Source organism: Lissotriton vulgaris, chromosome 5 (genome assembly GCF_964263255.1).
Source record: "Lissotriton vulgaris chromosome 5, aLisVul1.2, whole genome shotgun sequence".
In the NCBI taxonomy this organism is placed as follows: Eukaryota; Metazoa; Chordata; class Amphibia; order Caudata; family Salamandridae; genus Lissotriton; species Lissotriton vulgaris.
Window position 1 is genome coordinate 1908161888 of NC_141693.1, and position 12452 is coordinate 1908174339.

The window sequence follows — 12452 nt, forward strand, 5'->3', positions numbered from 1 at the left end:
ACATCTGCACCGGCTACTTGTTAAGCAAAGAATAACTATTAAGGTGATATGTTTAATCTACAAGGCAGTTTATAATCTTGGTCCTGAGTTCTTGAATCTTTTTTTCAGCCACTGATAACCTATTGGTACAGCCTAGATTAAAAAACCTCCGAAGGGGCGTAACGAGCATTGTCCTGGAAGCATCCAAAGTATGGAATGCCCTTTCCCTCTGCATAAATAACAAATCTAGTCTCCTTTCTTCCAGGAAGGCATTAAAGACCTGGTTATTCAAATCCTGGTAACTCTTATGACAACCCTCGGCTGACATTCGCAATTGATACATTACAGCAGTTAGACGCATCAGGGCAGTAATGCACTATACAAATTCATTTAACATAGCATAACAAGGTTCTGGCCTGCAAACAGTTGTCCATTTGGTCTGCGTTCCTACAACGTTTCCCAGGACCATGCGTGCCAAGCTCCTACAGTAGTTTTTATTTTGACTTCTGAGGCTTGTAGTGTTGTTTATTCCATTTTATAACCAGGACTATTAAGTCCCAGAATCCCAAGAAAAAAAATACCTGGACTGAAGCAGCTCATCTTTTATGAGCCTTTGTCCAAGGTCTACTCACCATGCTCAGATTTCCTCCGCAGGGTCAATCCATCTCAGCCTGGGTAACTGCATAAGCCATGTTAAGCTACCTAAGGGTTATGTGGCATTAGAGGTCCTTAGGTGGATAGGAGTGTATCACAAGTCTCAGGTTGCACATGATATTCTTAGCCAGTCTGTTGTACATCTTTGAGTTTCACGTCCAAAAGCAAAACAGAGACCCGTGCCGCTAAGTCTCTCTGCAAGCAGCAGGACTGGGTTTTAGGCTGGTCACATTTGAGTTGGTGAGCCATACTGTAGATGTGTGTGTGTGTGTGTATACAACACAAGGGACGGACTGAACAAGGGAATCCAAAACACTGCAGCACAGTGCCGAGAGGAGTGGGAAAAGACAACAAATATGTTTTAAAAAGAACCCACACCCATCAACCTAGTTGGTGGCATGCTTCATCATTGGGATCCCATCTGGGTTGCCGAGTGCAACCCAGGTGTGCTATGACACCTGATTACAGCAGAGCAAGTGGTTTTGGTGAAGGAGGTGAGTCTAAAGTGCAGATTAAAAACGCCTCTAGAATCCTCTGTCGAGTAGAATAATTGTATTCCTGAGGTCCTAGGACAAGGTTAAAAGAGTAAAAGAGTGGATACTGTAAAGACTAGATTGGTCTTTTGTATCCCAAAAACAGTGGTCTACATGTTTCAGCCTTGGCAAATGATTAAAAAAGGCTTTCTTCAGGACCAAAACGGTGCAGTGCGGCCAAATTGGGTGGCCACGTGAAATATCAGCACACACACTAAGGTGTGCTGTGGGTGTGGGGGTATTGCCATACTTACAGTTCCCACTAACAGGTGTAGAATCTGTAACAATAAAGCAGAACATAAAAACATTCAAATACGAGGATAAAATGTGGTTAATGGTGACCGAGGTGCATCTACCTCAATCATTCAGTGCAATGATGCGCAAATTTTCATAGCCAAGTACAGAGGTTGGCCAGAGGGTCAGTCAACAGTATTCCCAGACAGATCGACTCACGAATGAGCATGCGTACACGCACTGCGTATAGGCTAATCAATAACACAATGAGTCGCATACAATGGATCTGCCTCACAGTAAAGGCGAAAGGGAGAGCCTCTGGACCCACCAAAATCAGGGGTGCTAAGATGCATGCACAACTGAAAAACACACACTCAGTGCAAGAAAACCAAGTGAATGGCATGCAAATACAGCCTTATAGTAAAGGCAAGAGCCTCCGCATCTGGAAATTGCAGGGGCTGTATCAGTCCCAAAAGACTGATATGTGTCAAAAGGATTCTGAATCACCCATATAATTAGAAAACCGTCACATCTAAAAGCAAGGTCTTACTAAAGCTAGGCAATTATGCAGTTTTTTACAATCCTGGCAGGGGGCGGACACCTGTAATCACACACTATGGAAAGGAAGATGGAAGATTAAAACAGGGTCTACATCTTAGCAATAGCACGGGCCACCCTTAACAAGAAAACTGCAGCTTACTTCATCAAGGTAGTCTGTCCACCTATGGTATCCACTCTGGTCCAGCACGGGATCCTGACAGTGCTGGGGCACGGTGATATACTGATTAATAGGGCACCCGACCCGGAGGATGCCGAAGATTGCGAGGCGTGCAGAACATCCAACGTCATACAGCGTGATGATGTCGGACGTGGGGCTATGGTCGGAGATAGAATGTGACAGGCCCTCTGGGAGTGGTGTGTGGTTGGAAAGATTGTGCAACTTCCTGTGTAATCACATGGCTGTTGCCATAGTACGTAAAAGGTAGGGCATACCCCTTAGGGACGTGGAGTAGAAAAACAGAATAAATAAATCTGTAAAGAATCTAAGGAGTCGGGGGGAACAGGATGTATCTTAATGTTAATGCAGAGTTGTCACCCATGTATTTGCCTTTTGCGAAAAATTCACGGAATCGGGAGTTGTGATGTTATCACTGCAGATAAAAAAGAAGAAAGAGAACCCATAATCAATAAGGCGACTCAAGTAGAGTCAGGTATAAATATAACCTCAGTGAACAGGTAGGTACCCAATATTGTGGGCATTTAACTGGATGCTGTCATGCTTAATTTGGATTGAATGTATCCTTAGAGAACATGTAGTTAACCATTATTGAGTGCATTCCATGGGATGTTATCATTCAGGCTGTGCTTGTGGGTTGACAGGCGGTAGACCCATTGTTGTTCGAGTAGACAGCTCTGTAAGTTGGTGTGGCCTTTGTCCAGCTGCTCCATAACTATCCACTGAAGGTCATTGGTCGTATGCCCGGTGGACAGAAAATGATCCGTCATTTTAGTGGTGTTGCACTTGCATCTGATGTTACTTCAAAGATCACAAATTCGCCCTTTGATTTTACGGCTTGTCATGCCGACGTAGAGCAGTCCACATGCGCAAGTTATTAGGTAGATCACATTGCATGAGTAACAATTGGTGTGTTTTATTAGGTGGCATGTCCTCCTGGGTTCCAGATTGAGTGTCTTTTCTGTTTTGGTTAAGTGACAAAGACTACAGTTTATGCAAGGGAAATGACCTGTGATATTAGACAATCCCCATGACCTAAGTACTGTGCGAGTCTATTATTCTTGTATCCTTGGACGTGTAGATGCTCGGCTGTCCTTCAGACGTCATGCTTTATTTGTAGGAGAACAAAGGTTTCTCGCAGTCCTTGGATGATTCTGGACACCTGGTTGGAAAATGTGCTGTAGGTGGTAGTACAGGTATTGGGTATCATAGTGGCAGATGCATCTCGGTCACCATTAACCACATTTTATGCTTGTATTTGAATGTTTTTATGTTCTGCTTTATTGTTACAGATCATACACCTGTGGGTGGGAACCATACGTATGGAAATACCCAGGTATGGTTCTACCTCACCGGAGGATCCTAGACGCATTTTTAATCAGCCAGCGGTTTCGGGGGGGTGAACGTGGCTCCGAAGCTCATCTGTATCGGAGCAACGTTGGCTAAATAGGGAATCCCTCCTAACTTAGTGATCTGGCCTGGGGACTTTGAGGCTGATTTTCTCACCAAGAAGCTCTCTCTTAGCAGTGCCTGACCTCAAGATGGCGGCTAGGGCCATCCCTGATAACCACTGTGGAGGGCTCCTGAAACTTCGGGGCATTCCCAAACCTAGCAGTAGGTGCTCTCTAGCTAATACCCCCTTGAGATGGCGCTCTATTCTGGGGGCATTTTGTGACCTGGGTATCATCTTTAAGGACAGGCCTGGACAACGCCTGAACTTAAGATGGTGCCTTTGCCTTTTTAACTCTGTTCGGCCCGCAGCCTTCACCGGTTCTCTGGAGGCTGCCACCACCGGATGTCGAGCCCCCGCTTTGGACTGTGCCTTAATGACATCAAAACATTTACTCCCACCCACACATGGGTTCTGATCTGACTGCGGCTCTCATCTCTCCTACTCCCCATTTGAACTTGACCTTCTTTAGATAAACCCTGATCACCATCCTGACAGCAGAGTCCGAACACTTTGGCTGATGCCCGGTCGAGCTGCCTCAAAAGCTATAGAGGAGATCGGCCCTGGTTCATCCCCTCTGCTCTCATCTACCCAGCCGGTCATTGGCCACAGTTTCTCCCCGTCTCCCTGTTCATGTCTCCTTTCCTCCCCCTCCCACCTACGAACTACAGTAACATTGGCTTTCTCTCCTATGTTTTATCTACGATCTTGTAACAGATGTAACTTGAAACTCACAGTTCCTTGTGTAAAGCGCACTGGTACCTCCGGGTCTAGCCAGCGCTATATAAAACTCAAATAAATAAAAAAATAATAATAAACTCACCCCCTTCACTAAAACCACCTGTTCTGCTGTAATCAGGCATTGTAGCACACCTGGGTTGCACTCAGCAGCCCAGGTGGGAACCCAGTGCTGAAGCATGCCACCAACTAGGTTGGCGGGTGAGGGTTCTTTTTTAAACATATTTGTTTTCTTTTCCCACTCCCCTTGGTACAGTGCTGCAGTGTTTTGGATTCCCTTGTTGGGTTCGTCCTTTGTGTTGTTTGATTAGTTAATTAGGGAGAAAGACGTACCCCTTCTTTTCCTCACTCACCCTTTGTTTTCTCTTGTGTGTGTATATACATATATGTGTGTGTGTGTGTGTGTGGGTGTGTGTGTGTGTGTGTGTGTGTAACCGAGTTCTAGTGAAACCACTCACTGAGTAAACGCCTGGTGCTGCCTAGGACCACAATGTTCCAGCTGCAGCCCCCACTGGATGGTCAAGAGGTTGATTTGCCCCGCACTGAGATCTGTGTCTGTTATGTTATGTTATGTTATGTTATGTTAACGATTTATTTATTAAGCGCTCATACGCCCATAGGCTTCATGGCGCTATCGAAGAGAAACATAACACGCAAAATACTCAAAAATAGGCCTGATGAAATAGCCATGTCTTAAGAGATTGTCTGAAAATAAGAAGATTTGGACTCATTCTCTAAGGAAGTGGTAAAGAGTTCCAAAAGGTGGCTGCAAGATGGTCAAAGCAGCAGCCGCCCAGACGTTTTTTCTTAAAGGTCGGGACAACCAATAAAGCTTTGTGGGCAGATCGAAGATTCAATTAACGATTGTATCTAGAAACAAGATTTTTTATGAATTTTGGGCCTATGTTTTGTAGGGTCTTAAAAATAATACATCCTGTTTTAAAGGCAATCCGCTGTTTCACAGGCAGCCAATGCAGTTGTTTCAGACCCGGTCTAATAGACTGCCATTTTGGTTGTTGCAGAATAAGCCTGGCAGCTTGGTTCTGTACAAGTTGGAGTCTTTTTATCAGGCCCGCTGGAAGTCCAAGATAAATACTGTTTGAAAAGTCCCGTCGGGACAGAACAAGGGCAATGATAACCTGGGTAAGTGCAGGTAGTGTCAGAAACTGGGCTATTTTTTTTATTTTCCTGAGTTGAAAGAAACTAGCGGAGACCACTGTACCAACTTGTCCCTTCAAGGAGAGATCAGCACTAAGTGTCACTCCCAGACTTTTAACCAAGACAGATTTCGTTGGTGGAACTCCCATACTAGATGGCCAAAAGAGTGGATTCCAACTTAAATCACTTTTCCCAGGCAAGATTAGTTCTGTCTTGCCTGGGTTCAAATTCAAGTGGTTAAGGTTCATCCATCTCTGAATGTATGTCATGGTGTTCTGGAATTCCACCACGGAATCTGTGTTATTCAAAGGAAAGACAAGTTGGAGATCATCCGCATAGTTGTAGATGGTAACTTTGGCGTTCCTTAAGAAATGTAATAGTGGACGAAGATAAAGATTGAAAAGTAAAGGTGATAATGATGAACCTTGAGGTACCCCGCATGTAATGGGAGTTCTAGAAGCTGTGAAAGCGCCAAGTCTCACCGATTGCGAGCGTCCTGTGATGAAGGAAGTGATCCAGCTTAAGGCCGGGCCCCTAAGGCCGGCTTGTTCGACACGGCTGCTAAGAATGGAATAGTCAACCGTGTCGAACGCTGCCGACAGGTCAAGAAGCACAAGGGCCTGATGGATGCCTCTGTCAGCATTGTTACTTAGAGTGTTTTGGACAGCTAGGATCACGGCTTCCGTCTGTCCTATGGGTCTTGGTTTGCGGTTACAGGGCGATAGCTCAGTGGGTGAGGCTAAAGGTTCAAGGTAACTATAGTATGAGGTCATTAGGGTGCGCCAGTGTTCTGACGTTTTTAACATTGTAAAGTGCCCTAATGAAATCTTACTTCATTCATTCGAGTCCCATCATGACAGACTCATAGCGGGTGGTATTATGGGGTTAGTTTATAGCCACATTTGTTTTTTAAAATGCATTTGAGATGCGAAACTGACACAGGCACTTTATAAAAATCCAAGTTTTGTTGTTATTATTAATTATTCCGATATTGGGATGGTCGATGAAATTAAATATTGCAGGTCATCAGTGCTCATGCCAGACACCCCTCTATAGTGCTTTGCTAGCAGCGTTGGCACTCACATCTGTGGTGCGCGAGGTCTGGACCTCGCACGTGGCGTGGAACACGCAATGACTGGACACGCACACAGGTTAGAGGGTATGCCGGAAAGACCCCGAGCGGTCTTCCGCGCTTTTAATATATACCTCGGGGCGTGCCCGTCCCGAGGGTGAAGGCGTGCATGTGTGTGTGTTGCTACAATGTTGGTGAGAGGCCGGGTGGCTCTCTACATCCCTCCTTCAATTTAGTTCACATGTAAACTGTCCAAACACAATGGCTAAGGGGAAGTGCATATAAAGTCTCAGAGTCTTTGGCTCGGCCCAGGATTGGGCCGCAGGTGGTATCTGTGGTTGGACCGGGTAGGAGACACAACAGCCCCAGCCGGGGTTGTTGCTTCATCTCGGGAGGAAGAGGTGCACCCTGTTGTTTCACTTCGGGGCCCACCAAGGTGACGCCTATCTTCTTCTGGCTGGTCACGGCTCTGTAAGGGCGCGGAGTTTTGGGCCCCCGCTCTTCCATCATCCGGACCATCTGCGCCGACATCGATGGCTTCGTCGGCCTCCTAGGGAATGCCATCCGACACTCCTATTCTTTTGAAACAGGATACATTTCGTGTGACAGTCTGTTGGCCGAGACGGGCAGTCACCATTGTTCCTCGAATTTTCTCCACGATCCATCGCTCTGGTTCAAATGGGGTTCTAAATTTCCACCCAGGGTGCCGATCTCGTACCACGACGGTGTCTCCTTCTTGCAACCCGGGGTGTCTCGCATGTCTTCTTTCACTTGCTTTCTGGTTCGTGACAGTCCTCCGTGCTTGGATGGCATCACTATCTCTCTCTTCAGGGGTCCATGTGGAGGACGCAGGGATGTTGCCTCTTGGTGCCCTTTTGAATAGGACATGCGCCGGCGCGCAATGAGTGGTGCTATGAGGGGTTTGTCGGTATGCACTCAGGAATTGATCCAACGCAGTTTCTGGGTCCTTGCCATCGTTAACAGCGATGCGGAGCGCCCTGTTGAGAGTCCGCATGAGCCTCTCCACTTCGCCGTTTGCTTGCGCCACAGTGGTGTGATCTTGCGGTGTCTGATCCCCAGGCCATCTAGGTATGCTTGGAACTCTCGCCCTTGAAAAGGGGGTCCATTGTCCGATTTCACCTCTTCTGGGAGTCCCATAGTGGCAAAGATGTGGTCCAATGCTTTCTTGACTGGTCCAAACGCTGTGGACGAGAGCAGCTCCACGACGGGGAACTTCGAAAAGGAGTCCACGACTACCAGCGTGTGTCGACCGTCTGGGAAGCTCCCGAAGTCTACGCTGAGCTGAGTCCAGGGTGTTGTCGGCGCTTCTTCAGTAATGACTGGGGCTGGGGCTGGATCTGACCCCGTGATGGTGCAGGCATGACAGGAACGCACCATCTCATCCACCATGCGATCCATGGCCGGGAACCACACCTTGTTGCGTAGCCTGGCCTTCGTCTTGGCTGTTCCTTGGTGGCCCGTGTGGGTGATCGCAAGGGTCTGTTGTTGGAGGCTCGCCGGCACCACGATGAGATGTCCTCGCAGTATAATGCCTTCATCGCCGACGATCAGTTCATGGCGGATCTGCCATAGCTGTTGTCGGGCATGGCTTATCTCCGGACGAAGTCCTTGTGCTCCTTCCAAAAACCTTGTCCACCTTCCGGTATCTAGGGCATTCTTGACACGGGTCAGAGTCTCATCTTCAGCGGTGGCTTTTCCGATCTCTGGCAGGGTGAGGGTCTCCGGGCAGGCAGCCACGGATACCATGTGGACGAATTCCTCCACTAATGAACCATCAGCCAGCGGGGTTGCTTTTCTGGTTACATCGGGATGTCTGGACAGATAATCCGCTGGATTATGGGCGCCGGGCCGGAAAACCAGGGTAAAGTTGTAGCCTTGTAGCTGGACAGCCCATCGTTCAATTCGCGGTGGGGCGAGCCTGGAGGATCCGGTAAACAGAGGCAGGAGTGGCTTGTGGTCGGTCACAATGGTGAAGGGCTGGCCACAGAGATATAAGTGAAAGTGGTGACAGGCCCACTTGATGGCCAACGCTTCTCGCTCGATTTGAGCATACCGTGTTTCGGTGTCCGTGAGGGCCTTGCTTGCATATGCGACGGGTTTCCAGTCATTTTGGCCATATTCCTGCAGTAGCACTGCACCGAGGCCTACAGGGCTGGCGTCCACGACCAATTCAGCACTTTTCTCTGTGGAGGGTTAGTCCATGTTCAAGTAGTCTTTGTAGGGTGGCCCTAAGATGTGCATGGTGTTCCTCCAGCGTGTTTGAATAGATCAGAATGTCATCGCTCAAGTTGAAGACCCCACTCAACCCAGACAGAACTTCCTTTATTGCATTCTGAAACACTTCGGCCGCCGATGACACTCCGAAGCTTAGCCGCTTGTATCGCCGGAGCCCAACATGGGTGGAGAAAGTCGTGATGTATCGGCTGTTCTGATCAAGTTCCAACTGGTGGTAGCCCGCGTTGAGATCAAGTTTAGAGAACCACTTCGCCCCGTTGAGGTCGGCGACGATGTCGTCCATGGTGGGCGTGATGTGGCGCTCCAGTTTCACAGCCGTATTCGGTAGTCTCATATCGACGCACAGCCTGATGGCACCAGGCTGTTTGGGTTTGGGGGCAACCACCAGTGGAGACACCCATGGGGTCGGTCCTGACACTTTCTCGATTACGTCGAGAGCTTCGAGCTTCTTCAGCTCCTCTTCAACCTGAGGACGGAGGTTAAAAGGCACTCTTCTGTGTCGCAGGGCGACAGGGCGGATGGAGGTGTCTATATGCAGTTTGACTTTCTTGCCTTTAAGCTTTCCGAGGCCACTGAAGAGTGCAGGGAATTCTTCTAGCAGGGTATCGGCGTGCGACTGGTGGACTTGGTTGGCGAAGAAGACCAGCCCTAGGTCTTCCGCTGTGTTGCAGCTGAGCAGTGTGCCTTTCTTCCCTTCATTTATGTGGAACCGGGCCTCTGTTGTGTACTCTCCATTTCGAATGGTGGTGCTGATTACGCCGCGTAGGGGCATGGGTTCGGTGCCCCCATATGTGTATATTCGAGTGGTCGTCGGGGCCAGTGTGGGTTTGGGCGACCTCTGTTCATACTGGTCCGAGTCCATGACATTCACGGAGGCTCCGGTGTCGATCAGTGCTCTGATTTCTGATCCTTCCACAGAGATTGTGCACATGGGTGGTGGTCTCTTCCGGGTGGCTACCCTGCTGACATAGGATATTACATACACCTCGTCATCCTCTTCATCTTCGTAGTACGGTTTCCGGCCTTGGGCCTGCGTGTCCGGCGGTGGGTGTTCTTGCTCTAGCGACAGTTGTCTCACTCTGGATGTCATCGATCGAGATCCGTATCCTCCTCGCGACTTTTGTGCATTGGGTCTGTATCATCCTCCTTGGCACACCGCGGCAAAATGGTTTAGTCTGCCGCTCTTTGAGCACGTCTTCCCTTTTGCGTTGCACACAGCGGTCGCTGCATGGTCTCCCCCACAGTATGCACATTGAGCGTCTCGAGCCTGCCACTGTCGAGCTCTTCCGCCCGTCGGTCTCCTCTGTATCGCGTCGACGGTCTCTTCCTTGATGGGCGCCATTTTGGGTGCTGCTTGCTGGGCTATGGGGGACCGGAGCGCCAGCTCCATTTCATCTGCTCTGGAGTCTGACAGCTCATGGGAGCGAGCGAGGACAAGAATGGCATCCAACGTGATACCCGGTTGTCTGAGGATAAGCTTCCGAAGCAGTTTCGACTTGCACCCGACGATGATTTGGTCTCTGATTTCCTCACGCGGTTCGGCAAACGGGCAGCTGCTGGCCAGCCGGCGCAGCCTCGCATAATACATGTCCACAGATTCACTCTCAATCTGCCACGCCCGTTTAAACTTGAACTTCTCGTAGTCGGTGTTGACCTGTGGGTCAAAGTGAGTATTCAACGCGGTCACCGCCGCGTCACAGTCGTCGTCCTCACCGGTGTTTGGGAGAGATTCGAAAAGGTCGTAGATTTCTGGGCCGCCATACAGGAGTAAAAGCGATCGCTTCACGGTGCTGTCGGTCTCTCTGGTCCCCTTAAAGTAAAGGTTCAAGCGCCCCAACCATGCCTTCCAGCGCGGCGCCGCGGTCGCGGGGTCCGCAGTCTCGCTGAATGGCGGAAGTGGGGCTACCCCAGTGTGTGCATGGCTGACCACGTGCGTTTCAGCTCCGCGCCGCGGAGGCGGGCGTGGCGTAGCGGCAGACGTGGCTGGCGCCGTGGGGGCACCCCCTGTAGGGGCGTCGTTCATGTCGGGATATCTCCTCTGGCGCGCACCCCAGCCGTGCAGGCAGCGCTGTGTCAAATGGAGCAGGACAGTGGGACTGAGGCGGTCAGGTCACTGTGCAGGTGGATCCCTAGAAAGGCAGTGCTTGGATGAGCCAGTGCTTGTTTGCTGTGTCCTCTGTGAGGCTTTGTGGTGACCCTCTCTCCCTCCGGGACTTTAGCCAGTCGTGGCCACGGAGCGGGGAGCAGACGGCAGAAGAACAGGACCGTGCCTGATTTGTAGTCCCCACCTCTGCTTGAGCCAGAGAAGACTTCAGCTCCCAGGGCCGGAGGAAGCGAGCCCACGGAGCGGGGTGCCACGCACAAGAGCGGAGAGCAGGACAGGCGTAGAAGGTGCCGTCTGGCAGGGCCTCGGGGCTGACGTGCGGCGTCTCCCCTCTTCGCCCCTCCCCCGCCGGGGCAGCGCGCCACAGGGAACGCGCTCGCGCTGATAGCGCCGCGGGGCGAGCCCTCAGACAACAGCGCACACAGCGCGGGGGCGCCGGACAGGGTCGCGGGGGTGGAATCAACTCACCAGGCGGCCCCCGCCAGCTGAACACGCTCCGACCTCGGAGGCGCGTGGGCGGGGAGCCGACTTGAGCACAGGCGGCAGGCCGGCGGACGGGCTCCGCGGCCACGAAGACGCTGGGCAGTCACCAGCAGGCAACGGAGCAGGATGCTCCTCTGGTCGGCCAGGCACGCGCGGGGGCGGAACCGGCCTCGTCGCCAATGTGGTGCGCGAGGTCTGGGCCTCGCACGTGGCGTGGAGCACGCAATGACTGGACACGCACACAGGTTAGAGGGTATGCCGGAAAGACCCCGAGCGGTCTTCCGCGCTTTTAATATATACCTCGGGCGTGCCCGTCCCGAGGGTGAAGGCGTGCGTGTGTGTGTGTTGCTACAATGTTGGTGAGAGGCCGGGTGGCTCTCTACAACATCCAAGCGTTCTGCTCAATTGTTCGTAGCTGTTAGGCATAAGATCACTCGTAAAACTGTACATGCGTGCATCTCTTTAACAAGCCCTTGAGTTAGCGGGGTGGAGGTGGGGACAGAAGCGTTGCTGCGGAGGCAGTCAGTGAACGTTAAACTGCATGTTCTTAAATGCACACACACCGTGGATTTTTCCCTGTGCTTTTTTTTTTTTACTCACAATAATACTCCTTTATCAGCAGCACCCTCAATTAGGAAGTTGAAAATCTGAAAATGTAAACCTTTTTCTGCCAGCGGGTCTCCTCCTCCTGAGAGACAGAGAATTACTGTAAACTATAACAAGCTCCAAACAAATGTTACTGCTCGCTCTTAATAAGAAGGTGGCATAGGATATTATGTTCCACCTGGCTGATACCTTGAAAGCACACATGCGTGCTCCTGACCATTGCTCTCCTCCGTGTTTGTTCTCTCTTGTGTCCACCGCTGGGCATCGGCAGCTCCCATGCTGGGGTGCTTGCTATGCACGCACAGGTGGTCATGTTCAGATTTAGCCCAGCTGCTAATTATTTTTCCCCCTCAAGCAGCAGTTGACTACCATGGATATGGCCTTGTTGGTGAGGAGACATCATACCAAGATGAGAGAGGATGTTATAAAAGAATGGGCTATATCTGATC